The following is a 14605-nucleotide window of genomic DNA, read 5'->3' as shown; positions in this document are numbered from 1 at the left end:
AACAATGGGGTATGGACAGTGGGCAGGCCGTGGGCAACTCCTTCTGTGCAGCCTTGGTGCCTCCCATGGAAGAGCAGGATCCAAGGCCCAGGTGGGGCCCTCTCATCCTCTGTGGGCTCAACTCATTCCAAAGCCAACCCATGTGGCCTGGGAATGTCAGCCCCTAGAAGAGGCAAGCAGTGGGGATGCGGCATGCCTTGGCACCACTCTGCAGGTGCAATGGACCATGTGTCAGCACCCCCCAAATAGGCACCTGCTGGAGGGTGCCTGAATCATGGCTACAATGGCCCTGTGACCCACGTAAAACTCCCAGGCTGCTAGGGACCTCCAGAGCCTGTTATTCTGCCAAAACTCCCTCATTGCTTTTGTATGGTTCTCAGCCTAGGTCTCCTTGTGAATCTCATCCCTGCCCTCCCTCTGTGGCCTCATCCTAAATGCCCACCCACATTTCCTCAGAGATGCTGCAGCCCACTTAGGAAGAGTGGTGGCAATGGGCCCATGTGACCTCTCCCTCAGGAACCCTTTCCATTCCCCTCTTGGCCCCCTTAACAGGCAAGATTTTCAAGTAAGTTGATCTGCACCTCAGAGCTTAAAGAGGCATAGCTCACCCAGGCGCATGGCTTAAAGCTATCTTCCTGGGTCTATGTGGTTCCAAATAGCATACTCATGTATTGTAACCCACCCAGAACACCTGCTGCCCCACACAGGCCCAGTGACATCCTCTACCCACTCACCTAGAGGGGTCAATGGTGCTCTACTGGGCAGCTCATCTCACTGAAAGACAGTTGGAGAAGACTGCACAGCAACCAATCCTGCCTGCAGATCACATCCTTGCCTGAGGACCTCAAGGTCTCTAGTCCCCATGGTCACCTCCTCTGGAAGGCACCTGGTTACCCTAAGGTCCTCTTACACCACTGTCACCAGGCTGGGCCTCAGCATAATCCTATTGAGCATGATTTTTAAGTCATCATCTCTTCAAGACAGTATGAGTTCTCATCAACAACTCAACCCCAGGAACCAAACCATGAGAAGCCCTTGCTGCCGTCCCACCTCCAGGGCCCAGATGAATTGGCTTACCCTGGGCTCTTGTGAACATATCCATTTCCAATGGAGCTGGTAGTACCAGCTCATGGGCTTCTGGGTCTTGACCACAGCCCTTGTTTCTGGGGCACTGGAACACATGCAGGCTTCCTCTCGTGACATCATCTGTGGGACTGGGAGGAAGAGGGTGTGAATGCACAGCAAGGGCAAGCTAGGGTTCATTGGCTCCAGAGCATGCTTGAATGCCTTCAGCCAAGGTGAGGCTTCCCAGGAGGCCACCCTTATAGGTGTGATAGAGTCAGACAAGCTCTGCCACCTTGCCCAAGAAGTGTTGATACTATTGGTCACTGGTCCAGAGAGGAGTATTCAGGCCCAACTGCCCTATATGAAACAGACTCTCCCAAGGCTCCTTCCTGATCCCAATACCCAGGATCGTGCCAAAACCAGGGAGAGAAAATTAAGTGGTAGCATAGAATTGTGCTCAGAGGGCAGGTAGCATGAGACACACCAAAGAGGCCCCACTGGTGCCCTGGCTGAACAAAAAAAAAAGTCACCGTACAGTCCTGGGCCCTCAGATACAGACTTTGTGCACATATTGAGTCCCAGGAACTCAGGAAGTGCTCCCAGGTGACACCCTCCTCCTATGGTCACTGCCACCACTGTACCATATACATCCCAAAGTTGGAGTAGAGACATTAAGCTGGAACATGGCTCACCACTACAGTGGGGCCTTAGTACTCCCTGTAGAAGAGAAGGAGCCCACATCCAGGAGGTATGCTGGCATCCTTTCTGGGCACAACTCAGTCTGAAGCTCATCCATGTGGTCTGCGATCACCAGCCCCTAGATAAGGCAAGTGATGGGGATGTGGTGTAACTGGTACCACCCTGAAGGCACCCTGGCCTGTATGTTGGCATGCTCCCAAAGGGCAGCAGCCCAAGAGTCCCTGAACCAGTGAGTCCTAGGCTCCAGTGGCCTTGTAACCCACATGGAACTCCCAGGATGCTAGGCACCCACAGACCTGGATGTCCCACCAAAATCCCTCTCTCCTTGGTGCTGTCATTCATCTAAGGCTTAAAAAGGATCTGAGCCCTACCCTCAAGGGTTTCATCCCCTGGAAGGATCATGTGAACCCCAGGTTCCTCTTGTACTACCATCAATAAAATGGGCTACACTACTGGGTGTGGTCATCAGCCCAGGACCCCTAAGGACGAGCACCAACCCCATACAGAGGCCTAAACTCTGGTATCTACCCAATCCCAGAGAAAAAAGCAAGGCATCCCAGAACCACTGCAATCCACCCAGGACAAGGTGCCCTGGTCCCTCCTGAACCCTCTCCCAGTATGCATTGCCAAATTTCAGTTGGCCCATGTTCCAGACCAGGGATTCAGGCAAGGCATCTGGAATTCAGAACCCAAAGTAGCACAACTCACTCTGGAGCACAGCTTGAGGCTGCCTTCCTGTGTCTCTGTGGGTCCACCCCGCAGGCTTTCATTGAGTGATTTTCCCTAACACCCAGTTTCACTGCAGAGGCCCCATGATCCTCTGCATCTAGTCACCTGGTACCCAGGTGGCTTGTCCAACAGTGCTGTCAGAACCATCTCCTGGGCTGCTGGGCCTTCACCACAGCCCTTGCCCCCATACATTGGAATCCAAGAAGTCTTCCTCTGGTGATATCATCTGTGGGACATGGAGAGGGTGGGTATAAACAGACAGCAGGGGAATGTCTGGGTACACTGGTTCTAGAGCATGCTTTGGCCCCATCTTCCTTTTTGAGTCTTCCCAGAATTCTATCCTTGTAAGCATAGTGGGGTCAGGTAAGTTCTCTCCACCTTTCCCAAGAACAGCTGGGCCTCTTGGTCACAGGTTATCATCCTTCAATGCTCTGCTCTGACCCCAGGACCAAGGTTTTGGCGTGTACCTGGGCTGGACAATCAAGCCCTAGCATATAATTGGCCTGTGGACCAGTTGAACAAGACACCCAAGGAGGACTCCATGGGGTCCTGGGCCTAACAACAAGACATCATCAACCAAGCCCAGGAACTGAGGTCTAGGCTATGTGCACACACTGTTTTCCCAGAGTTCATGCCGTGTTTCTAGGATACACCTTCCTCTTGTGGTCGCTGCTCAACTCATTCCCGTTCACATTCCAAAGATGGTGTATGAGCATTAGGCTGGACCATAGCCAAACCCTACCATGTCACCTTGATGCCTCCCATGGGGCTGTAGGAGCCCAAGACCAGGATGGGCCCTGGCACCCTTGATAGGATCAACACATACCAAGGCCACCCACAATGCCAGAAATGCCAGGCCCTGGAATAGGTAATCAGCAGATATGGGTGTGCCTGAACTTCCCTGTGTCTGAGGTTCCAGCTGCCCTGTCACCTGAAGTTCCCAAGCTGACAGTCACCTGCTATTCTGCCCCTCAAATCTCTCTCATTGCCTTGGTTTCTTCATCCAGGCCCTCCACTGAATCTAAACCTGCCCTCCCCACAAGGAGTCTTATTCCCCAGTGTCTGGACACTTCCTGCCACACGAGCAAGACAACTCAGAGCCACTGAGGACCACCTAGCCTGAGAGGCAGCACTGGCCTCATATGAACCTTCCCTCAGGAAACATTTCTACTCCTTGTCCGAATCCCCACACAAGGTTGGGGTTCAGGTAAGGTAAGGTACTCTGGACCTCAGAACCCAAAGGGCAACAGCTTACTAAGAAGCTCTGTCCAAAGCCCCTTCCTGTGTCTCCATGGGTCCACACCACAGATTTGCGTTAGGTGAACCCCACAAAGGCCCCATTACTATCACCATCCACTAACCTGTGACCCAGCTCGGAAGGGTGCATTGCCGTGCTACTCTACTCACTGAAAGACAGAAGGGGATGAAAGTTGCTGAGGAAGAAGCCTTCACTGAGGCCCTGCCACTCAGACAGCAGAGAGCACAAACCAAGCCCCATGAAGATGGTGCTTAGGTACATCCTGCACAAGTACCTGCTAATGCCTGTGGACTGTGTCCTGGCCTGGGGGTCTCAAGATCTCCAGTCCTCAGGGTCTCCTCCCCTGGAAAGCATGTAGAAACTCTGGGATCTTCTTGATCACTGTCACTAGGCTGGGCCTCAGTAATCCTACTGAGCATGATTTTTAAGTCAGCATCTCTCTTCGAGACAGTATGTGTTCTCATCATCGACCCAGTCCCAGAACCCCCACCATGGGAAACCCTGGATGCTGTTCCCTGATAGGATGTAGATAGATTGGCTTACATTGGGCAGTTTGAATGATTCCTTCTCCATCGTGGCTGGCACTATCAGCTCATGCGCTGCTGGGTCCTTGACCATAGTTCTTGCCATGGGGTCTGGATTAAATGGTGGCTTCCTCTGCTGACATCATCTCTGGGTTACAGAGGGGTTCGAGTGTGAGGAAACAACAGGGGCAAGCTAGAGTGCACTGTTTCCAGAGTATGCTTTGGCTCAATGAGCCCAGGTGAGGCTTCCCAGGAGGCAGTCTCTGTAGGTGTCTTGATTCTGGCAAGGTCCACACACCTTGATGGAAAACTGCTGGGCCTGTTGGTTCATGGACCAGAACAGGCCACTCAGGCTGGGTCACCATGCCAGAAGGGTTAACCCGACTGCTCCTTCCTTAACCCAAGATGAGTCCAGTCTAGGACCAAGGCAGGATAAGAAAGTGATTGTACAGACTTGGTATCAGAGAACTAATGGCATGAGATCCATCAAAGGAGACACTCTTGGTGCCCTGGTCCTACCAAGATGGCATCCCTGTCCAATCTGGGTGCTAAGGTGTAGGCTGTGTACATACACCACATCCTGGGAACTCAGGCTATACATCCCACAGATACCTTCCTCCTATGGTCTCTTCCTACTAAAGTCTGATACACATCCTAAAGGAAGGGGCATCAGCCTGGACTATGGATCATTCATTTGTGGGACCCTCGTACATTCCATTGAGGTGTGGGATCCTGGGACCAGAAGGGGAACTGCAATCCTTAGTAGGCTCAACTCAGATCAAAACCACCCATGTGACAGTGAATGCCAATCCCTGGATGAGGCAAGCACTGGGGAGGGGGCATGCCCAGGCACCACTGTAGGTGTTATGGGCTAGGAGTCAGAACCTCACTGTCAGGGCAATGCATCATAGGTTGCAGTGACCCCGTGACACATGTGAAACTCTCAGGCTGCCAAGCATCTGTAGAGCATCTTCCCTGCCAAACCTCCCTCATTTCTGGGTGTGTTCATCCACCTGGGCCTCCTATGGAATGGGACTCCTTCCCTGGCACAGAGGCCTGATCCCCAGTATCTGCCCAATTCCAGCCAAAGCAGCAAGGCAACACAGAGCCAATGCAGCCCAATGGCCACACATGAACCCTCCCTTAGGATCCATTGCCGACCCTCAGTTGGCTCCTGCACCAGGCCAGGTGGTTGGGCAAGACGTTCTAGACCTCATAACCCAAAGGGGCATGGCTTGCTCTACAGCACTGCCAAGGCTGCTATCCTGTGTATCCATGGTATACCCCTTACACTAGTGACAGGTGATGTGCCCAGATCCCCAGATCTCCCGTAGAAACCAAATGATCTTCAGCATCCAACATCTGGGTTGTCAGGCAGCACATCTCACTGAAAGAGACAAGGGGCCAAAAGGAACTGATGAAGGAGCCCCCAGCTTGTCTTGCAACTCAGTCAGCAAGGAGTACACACCAGTTGCTCCTCCCTGGGGACTGCATCCATGTCTAGAGGCCTCAACATCTCCATTCCCAGGTCTCTTGCCCTCGAAGGCATGTGGGGACCCTGGGCTCCTCTTGCACCACAGTCACTAATTGGGCCTCAACATAACCTGTTGAGCATAATCATCATGTTGAGATGATTCATCATCTCTCTTCAAGACAGTATGAGGTCTCATTATTGACCCAAACCCCAGACTCACATACCATGTGATCTCATTGATGCTGTCCCACTTCTAAAGCCCTGACATAGTGGCTTCCCTTGGGGAGTCAGAAATGTTTCACACTGAAGGTGCCTTGGCCTGGGTTTTGGCATACCCATAACTGGGCACAGGTTGGAATATTCCTGAATCATTGCTCCAACAGTCTCATAACCCATGTGAAGCTCCCAGACTGCCAGGTACCTGCAAAACCTGCTTCCTCACCAAACCTCCCTCCTTCCCTTAGTTTTGTCCTCATCTCAGGCCTCATAGGGAATCTAAACTTGCCCTTACACACAATTCTCAGCCCTAGATTCTGAAACTTCTGGCCAAAACAGCAAGGCAATCCATAGCCACTACAGCCCACCTACTATAAGTGGGGGCACTGGCCCCATGTTAACCCTTCCTTACAAACCTTGCCTTTCTTTGTTGTCCCCCAAACCAGGCCATGTGTTTGAGCAACACATTCTGGAACTCAGATCCCAAAGAGACACAGCTTGCTCTACAGCACAGCCTGAGGTAGCACTCCTGTGTCAATGTGGGTCCACCTCTCTGGATTGCTTTGGGTGACCCACCCTGACACATGCACTCACCTAGGACCTGGGATGTAAGGGTAAACCACTGGGCAGTACACAACACTGAAGAAGACAGAAGATGAAAGGAACTAAAGGAAGAGCCCATAGCACTTCCCCAAACTCAGTCAGAGTTGAGCACACATGAAACTCAAGGAGGAAGAAGCTTGGGTAAATCCTGCTGGAGCATCTGCTCCTATACAGGGATTGGGTCCTGCATGCAGCCTCAAGGACACCATTCCCGTAGGTCTCCTCCCTTGGAGGGCACATGGAAACCCTGAGGTTCTCTTGCACCAATGTCACTATGTTGGGCCTCAGCATAATCCTATTGAATATGATTAAGTGATCATCTCTTTTTGATACAGTATGAGTTCTCATTATCGACCCAATCCCAAGAATCACACCACAGGAACCCATTGGTGCCATCCCGCCTCTAGAATACAAATGGAATTGGTTACCTCAGGCTATCTGGGTTGATTCCTTTGCCAATGGAGTGGTACCACCAGCTCATGGGCAACCAGGGTATTGACCTTACCCTAGGGGTACTAGAACCTACATGTGTTTCCTCTGCTATCATCTATAGCACAAGGATGTGGTTGAATATGAAGAGACAGCAGGTGCCAGGCTCTGGGTATACTGGTTCCAGAATGTTGTTAGACTTCCACACCCCAGAGAAGTTTCCATGTAGCACACTCCTGTAGGCATGGTGGGTCAGGAAATCTCTGATCACCTCACTCAAAAACTGCTTGGCTGTTGGTCACTGGGACAGAGAAGGCAATTCAGGCTGGAAAACCCTGCCCAAAGCAGCTACCTCTACCACTCCTTCTTTCCACAGAGGGTCAAGATTGGTCCATTACCCAGGCTGGACATGAGAGTGATGGCATGGCCTTGGCATCAGAGGACTGATGGCATGAGACACACCCAAGGAGTTCCAAGGGGAGCTCTTATGCAACTAACATGGCATCCCCCTCCAGGCCCAGGGTCTCGGGGGCAGGCTGAAATCACACACTGGATCCCAGAAGTTCACGATATGGACCCCAGAGAACACTGCCTCCTATGGATGCTGCCTTTTGAATCCCATACACATCCATATTTGAGGCATGGGCATTGGGTTGGACCATAGCCCCGTAGCTATCATTGCACTGATGCCTGTATCTCCTTTATTGGGCATAGGTCTGAATATTACTACAACCTAGGATCCAGGGATCCTGCAACCCATGTGAAGCTCCTAGGCTGCCAACATCTGCAGAGCTGGTAACCCATCAAACCTCCCTGCCATCCTCAGTGTGGTCCTTGGCCTGGACCTCTTATGGAATCTGAAACCTGCACCTTCAGAGGAGCATGTTTCCCAGTGTTCCCTGCTTCCTGTCACACCACCAAGGCAACACAGATATGCAGAAGACCCACTAGACACAGTGGCGACTTTGACAGCATGTGAACTCTCCCTCGGGATTCGTTTCTATTCCTGTCTGGCCCCTGCACCATGGTGAGGTTCAGGTAAAGTGTTCTGAACCTCACAGCCCAAAGGGGCACAGTTCAACCAGGAGCATGGCCAGAGGCTACCTTCCTGTGTCTATCTGGGACAACCACACAAACTTTCATTGGGCAACTGCCCTTATAACAAGCTCCCATATAGAGGCCCCATTATTCTTACCATATACACACCCAGGACCCAGGACAATAAGGGTGACCTAGGGGTAGCACATTTCACTGAAAGAAGCAAAAGGATGAAGATACCTGAAGAATAGTCCCAAGCACATCGTAAAATTGGCCAGCAGGGAGCACACACCACACCAAGGAGGAAGAATCTTGGGTGGATTCAGCAGGAGCAGCTGCCCATGCCTGGGGACTACATCCTGGCCTGGGGGGCCTCCAGGTGTCCAGCACACAGGTTCTCCTTCCCTGGAAGGCACATGTGGATCCTGAGATACACTTGACCAACTGTCAGTAGTCTGGGCCTCTGAGTAATCCTATTAAGCGTGAGTTTTAAGTCATCATCTCTCTTTGAGATAGTATGAGGTCTCATCATCAACCCAACCCCAGGAAACAGCACTGGAAGCCCCTGGAGCCATTCCAACTTTGTGGCCTGGTTAGATTACCTTATCATGGGCAGTTCTAGACATTTCCTACACCTATGAAGTTGAAGCCCCCAGCTCATTGGCCACTAGACCTAGACCACGGCCCTTGCTCATGTGGCACTGGGTCCCCTGGTCATCCTCTGCTGACATCATCTGTGGAATATGAAGGGTATTGGGTGTGAACAAACAGGAGGACCAGGCAAGGGTATGCTGATTCCAGCGTGTGGTTTGGCCATGTTGGCCAAGGTGAGTCCTCCCTGGAGCAAATCTCTGTAGGTGATATGGGGACTGGCAAGTTTCATCTACTTTGCCAGAAACTGTGGGGCCTCTTGGTCACTGGGACAGAGAGAGACACTCAGGCAGGATCTTCTTTCTGGTAGTGGCTAAATCAACCAATTCTTCCTGCCCCCAGGTCCCAAATCCAAGCCAGGACTAGGATGGTCAAGCAAGCAATGGCCCAGGCTAAATATCAGAATTCTGGCCCACAAGACACATCTAAGGGAATTCTGTAGAGCCTTTGGCCTACCAACATGGGGTCACTGTGCAGGTCTGTGCACTTGAGAGCAGGCTTTGTGAATACACTGGATTTTCAGAGATTAGGCTGTACCCTGCAGAAGCGTCTTCCTCCTATTGCCACTCTGTACCCTGCAGAAACATCTTCCTCCAACAGATGGGGTAGGGACATTGGTCTGGCCCATGGCCCACTTCTACCTTGGGGCCTTGATGCTTCTCATGGAGGAGTGGGAGCCCAACCCAGGAGGTAAACTGTCATCCTTGCTGGGCATACCTCAATCTAAAGCCCATCCACGTGGCCCTCAAATTCCAGCCCCTAGGTGAGGCAAGCATTGGGCATGGGCTGTGCAGGGCACCACTCTGCAGGTGCCATGGTTCTGGTGTTGGCACCTCCCTGACAGGGCACTGTCTAGAGCATCCCTGGGTCCTGGGTTCCAGTGGCTCTGTGACCCACATGATGCTCCCAGGCTTCTAGGCACCTGTAGAGCTGGCTGATACACCAAACTCACTTCTTGATGTTTTCTTCTGTATGAGACTCATTTGGGAGATAAGCCTTGCCCCCACACAAAGGCCTGATACCTTCTGTCTGCCCAATCCCAGCCAAATCAGCAAGGCAACCAAGAGCAGCTACAGACAACCTAGGACAAGTAGGGGCATTAATCCCATGTGAACCCTCTGCCTAGAACTATGTTTATCACAAGTTGGTCTTTAAACCATCCCAGGCATTCAGAAAGGTGTTCTAGACTTCAGAGGCCAAAGTGGAACAACTAGTGCTGGATAACAGGCCAAGACTGCTATCATGTGTCTCAGTGGGTCCACTCCTCAGGCTTTCATTGGGTGATCAACCCTGACATTCATATCCCATATAGAGACCCCATGATCTTTGCCATCCACTTACCTGGGACCTGCAAAAAAAGGGTGATCCAACAGGAAGCACACATCTCATTGAAAGAGACAAGGGGATGGAGGGAGCTGAAGAAGGAGCCCCAAACAAGGCCGTGCAACTTAATCATCATGGAGCAAACACAAAGTCCAAGTAGGAAGAAGCTTGATTAAATATTGCAGGAGCAGCCACTTCTGTGTGGAGACTGCATCCTGGCCTGTGGGCCTCCACGTCTCTAGTCCCCAGGGTCTCCTATCCTGGAAGGCAGGTTGGACCTCACTATCCTCTTGACCAATGTCACCAGGCTAGGCCTCAGTGTAAAACTACAGAGCATGATTTTTAAGCCATCATCTCTCTTTTAGACAGTATGAGGTCTCACCATCGACCCAACCCCAGGAACCACAACATAGGAACCCTTGGCACCATGCCACCACCAGGGCCTGCATGGATTGGCTTACCACAAGCAAGCCTGTTCATAGCCTTGTCCAACAGGGCTGGCAGTACTAGTTCATGGACTGCTAGGGCCTTAACCACAGCCCTTGCACCTGGGTACTGGAACCTATGGGTGCTTCCTCTGGTGATATCATCTGTGAGATAGTAAGGGGGTGGGTATGAATAGACAGCAGGTGCATGCTCTTGGCACACTGGTTCCAGAATGTGCTTAGGCACTGTTAGTTCTTGTGAATCCTGTCAGGTTGCTACCACTGTAGGCATGGTGGTATTGGGTTAACTCTGCCTACCTTAACTGAGAAGTGCTAGGCCCCTTGGTCATAGGCCAGCATCCTCCACTGCTATCTCCTGACCTCATTCCATAGGTTCCAGCCGGGAACTGGGCTGAGCAATCAAGCACTGGCACAGAACTGGCCTGACAACGAGTTGAATGAGATACACTCAAGCAGGCTCCCATAGGGCCCTGGGCCTAACATCAAGTCCTTGCTATACAGGCCCAGCACTTAGGTCTAGCCTACATGTACAGACTATATCCCTGGAGTTCATGCTATGATTCTCGGTTACACCTTCCTCCTGTGGTCGCTGCCCAACTCAGTGCCTTACGTATCCCAAAGATAGGGTACAGGCATTAGATGGACCACGGACTACCCCTACTGTGGGGCCTAGGTGCCTCTAGTGGAGAATTGGGAGCCCAGGACCAGGAGGGGCCCTGTTATGCTTGCTGAACTCAATTCAGTTCAGTGCCACCCACGTGGCCTGATAATCCCCGCCCCAGGACAAAGTGAGTGGCAGGTATATGCATCCCTGGCACCACCCTGCAGGATCCATGACACTGATGTCAGCCCTGCATGAATGGTTACCAGCCTGAGAGTCCTCGTGTCCTAGGTTCCAGTGGTCCTGACACCCATATGAATCTCCTAGGCTGACAGTCACCTGCATAGTCACTGCCACTCCAAACATCTCTTCCTGCCTTGATGTGGAATGGGATTGCCTCCACCTAATCTAAAACCTGTCCCCACACAGAAGCTAGTCCCCAAGGTTCTATACATATCCAGCCACAAACGCAAGGTAACCTAGAGCCACTGAGGCCCACCTAGGCCAAGTTACAGCACTGGCCCCAGGTGATCCCTCCCTCAGAAATGTTTTCATTCCTTGCCTAAACCACAGAATAAGGCAGAATTCAGGTAAGGTGTTCAGGATATCAACCCAAGGAGGCACAATGCTCTCAGGAGTATTGCTGAGGCTGCCTTCTGTGTCTCCATGGATCCACCCCTGAGGTTCATGTTGGGTGATCCAACAGAACCCCTGCTCTCCCACACAGTCCTATGGACACCCTCTATCCACTAACCTTGGAAATGGAGTGTAAGGGTGCCCTGCTGTGCAACTCCTCTCACTGAAAGACAGAAGGGGATGAAAGAACTGAAAAAGGAGCCACAAGCATGACCACGCAATTCAGACAGCGGGTAGCACACAACAAACCCAAGGATGATGCAGCATGGGTGCTTCTTGATGAGCAGCCATCTAGTGTGGGTACTATGTCCTGGCCTGTGAGGCCTTTAGTTCTCCAGTCTCCAGTGTCTCCTCCCCTGGAAGGCACCTGGTTATCCCAAGTTCACCTTGACCCATTGTCACAAGGCTGGACCTCAGCATAATCCTATTGAGCATGATTTTTAAGTCATCATCTCTCTTCGAGACAGTATGAGGTCTCATTATCAACCCAACCCCAGGAACCACAGCACAAGAACCCCTGGGAGGTATCCTATCCATAGGCCTGGGAAAACTGGCTTACCTCAGGCGATCCTGGACATTTCCTCCTTCAACATGGCTGGCATCATCAGCTCATTGGTGGCTGCTGGGATCTTGACCACAGCTCTTGCCAATAGGGTCTGTTCCCCATGGTGGTTCTTCTGTTGACATCATCTGTGGACACAGAAGAAGTTGGGTGTGAAAACATTACAGGAGCAGGCTAGGGTTCACTGGCTCCCAAGTGTACTTTGGCTCTGTTGGCCCAGTTGAGAATTTCAGGAGGCTGCCCCTGTAAGCATATTGCTTTGGTCAGGCTCCCACCACCTTGCCCAAAAACTTCTGGGCCTGTTGGTCACTGTGCCAGAGATGGTAACTCAGACTTGGTCACCATGCTGGAAATGGCTAACCACACTGCTCCTTCTTCTCCCAAGCCCATGTTTGGAGTTGACAAGAAAGTGCTGGCATAGGTATCAGAGGACCCATGGCATGAGATACATCAAAGGATGCCCAGGTGGGGTTCTGTGACTACCAACATAGCATTCCTGTCCAGGCCAGGCCTATGAGCTAAGATATAGGCTGTGGACACATACTGCTCCCTGGGAGCTGTAGCTATGCACCCCAGAGACACCTTCCTCCTATGGTATCTGCACACCACAGTCCTGTACACATGCTAAAGATGGGGAATGGGCATTGGCCCAGATCTTTCATTTGAAGGCCTTGGTGCTTTCTGTGGAAAAGTGTGAGCCCAGGTCCAGGAGGGACACCATGTGAAAGGGAATGCTGGCAAGTGCCAGGGATATGGCATGCTGGGCATCATTGTACAAGTGCCCTGGGCTAGTGTTAGAATCCCCCTGACTGGATACTCCCTGAGGGTACTATGTACTAGTATGCAGCAACCCTGGTACACATGTGAAGCTACCATGTTGCCAGGTTCTTGCAGAGTTGACTCTCCCATCAAAACTCCTTTAGGAACCTGCAGAGCTGACTCTCCCATCAAACCTCCCTCACTGCTGGTTGTGGTCATCTGGCAAGGCCTCCAATGCAATCAGAGCCATTCCCCCCAAAAGAGGTCTGTTTTGAGTATCTGCCCACTCCTAGCCCAAAAATCATGACAATACAGAGCCACTGAAACCACCTAGGACATGTGGGGTCAATGGCCCCATATGAACCCTGTACCAGTATCCACTGCCAACCCTCAGTTGAGCCCTGAACCAGGCCAGAGTTTCAGGCAAGGTGTTCTAGACCCCAGAGACCAAACTAGCACAGCTGGTTCTGCAGCACAGCTCAAGGTGGATTAAATTTTTCACCGTGAGTCCACCTCTTATGCTGGTGACAAGAGCACATACCCTCAGATTCTTGGCAGGGCCCCGTGATTCTCACCATTAATTCACCTGGGATGTGGGATGCAAGGGTGACCTGCTGAGTATCACATCACACTGAAAGGCACAAGGGGATGAAAAGGGTTGGAGAAGGGGTCCCAACACAGCACCACAACTCAGCCCACAAAGAACACATCCCTGCCCAAGGAGGAAGCTTGGGTGGATCCTGCAGGAGCAACAGCTGCTGCCTGGGGACTGCTTCCTGGACAGACTACCTCTAGGTCTACAGTCCCCTGGATCTCTTCCCCTGAGAAGTACGTGGAGTCCCTGATGTCCTGTTGCCACACTGTCACTAGGCTGGGCTGGGCCTCAGAGTAATCCTATTGAGCATGATTTTTAAGTCATCATCTCTCTTCTAGACAGTATGAGGTCTCATCATTGACCCAACCAGAGGAACCACACCATGAAATCCCATATTTCAGCCCTACCACTAGGGCCCCAATGGATTAAGTTACCTCAGGAGATCAGAGACATTTCCTTCACCCTCGGGGCTGCAACCACCAGCTCATGGGCCCATGGGGCCTTGACTGGGGCATTGGACCCCATAGGTGCTTCCTTGGTGACATCATCTGTGGGAAAGGAAGGTGAATGAGTGTGAACAGAAGACAGGGGCAGAGTAGGATATACTGGAACAAGAGTGTACTTATGCCCCCATTGAATCAGGTGAGGCTTCCAGGAGCCCACAGGTGTCTCTGTGTCTGAGAGATCTATTCAGGCAGAACTGTCCTGCTGGAAGCAGCTACCACCATTGCTTCTTCAAGCCCACAAGACCTAGATCCTGGCCAGGAACTGGACTGGACCAATAAGCAATGGCCTGCCTAAGCATCAAAGTTCTGGTCCCCCAAGACCTACAACTGTGGTTTCTAGGCCAACCACCAGTGTCACTTTACAGGCACATGTGCTCAGGTGCAGGCTGCCTGAACACATTGCATTTCTGGAGAACAGGCTGGGTCCCATGGAGACACCATCCTCCTATAGTTGCTGCCCAAAACAGTTCCAGTGATATGGTATGGACATT

At 51.8% G+C, this 14605-nt stretch overlaps 7 non-coding genes and 1 pseudogene across 7 annotated transcripts; all 8 read right to left on the bottom strand.

Moving 5' to 3' along the window:
* Positions 1-927: 927 nt before the first annotated feature.
* LOC133770745 (small nucleolar RNA SNORD115) lies at positions 928-1006 on the bottom strand. Its single transcript, XR_009867445.1, has one exon. It is a non-coding gene; the product is annotated as a small nucleolar RNA SNORD115 (small nucleolar RNA).
* Positions 1007-4145: 3139 nt separating this feature from the next.
* On the bottom strand, positions 4146-4224 carry LOC133770741 (small nucleolar RNA SNORD115). Its single transcript, XR_009867441.1, has one exon. It is a non-coding gene; the product is annotated as a small nucleolar RNA SNORD115 (small nucleolar RNA).
* A 1640-nt stretch (positions 4225-5864) lies between these two features.
* On the bottom strand, positions 5865-5954 carry LOC133770773 (small nucleolar RNA SNORD115; annotated as a pseudogene).
* Positions 5955-6847: 893 nt separating this feature from the next.
* LOC133770757 (small nucleolar RNA SNORD115) lies at positions 6848-6925 on the bottom strand. Its single transcript, XR_009867456.1, has one exon. It is a non-coding gene; the product is annotated as a small nucleolar RNA SNORD115 (small nucleolar RNA).
* Positions 6926-8492: 1567 nt separating this feature from the next.
* Positions 8493-8573, bottom strand: LOC133770747 (small nucleolar RNA SNORD115). The gene has a single exon (XR_009867447.1). It is a non-coding gene; the product is annotated as a small nucleolar RNA SNORD115 (small nucleolar RNA).
* A 1746-nt stretch (positions 8574-10319) lies between these two features.
* Positions 10320-10400, bottom strand: LOC133770752 (small nucleolar RNA SNORD115). The gene has a single exon (XR_009867452.1). It is a non-coding gene; the product is annotated as a small nucleolar RNA SNORD115 (small nucleolar RNA).
* Positions 10401-12100: 1700 nt separating this feature from the next.
* On the bottom strand, positions 12101-12181 carry LOC133770721 (small nucleolar RNA SNORD115). The gene has a single exon (XR_009867423.1). It is a non-coding gene; the product is annotated as a small nucleolar RNA SNORD115 (small nucleolar RNA).
* A 1710-nt stretch (positions 12182-13891) lies between these two features.
* On the bottom strand, positions 13892-13972 carry LOC133770703 (small nucleolar RNA SNORD115). The gene has a single exon (XR_009867405.1). It is a non-coding gene; the product is annotated as a small nucleolar RNA SNORD115 (small nucleolar RNA).
* Between the last annotated feature and the right edge of the window lie 633 nt (positions 13973-14605).

This window comes from Lepus europaeus, chromosome 11 (assembly GCF_033115175.1).
Source record: "Lepus europaeus isolate LE1 chromosome 11, mLepTim1.pri, whole genome shotgun sequence".
Classification (NCBI taxonomy): Eukaryota; Metazoa; Chordata; class Mammalia; order Lagomorpha; family Leporidae; genus Lepus; species Lepus europaeus.
This window is presented reverse-complemented; position numbering and strand designations above follow the sequence as displayed.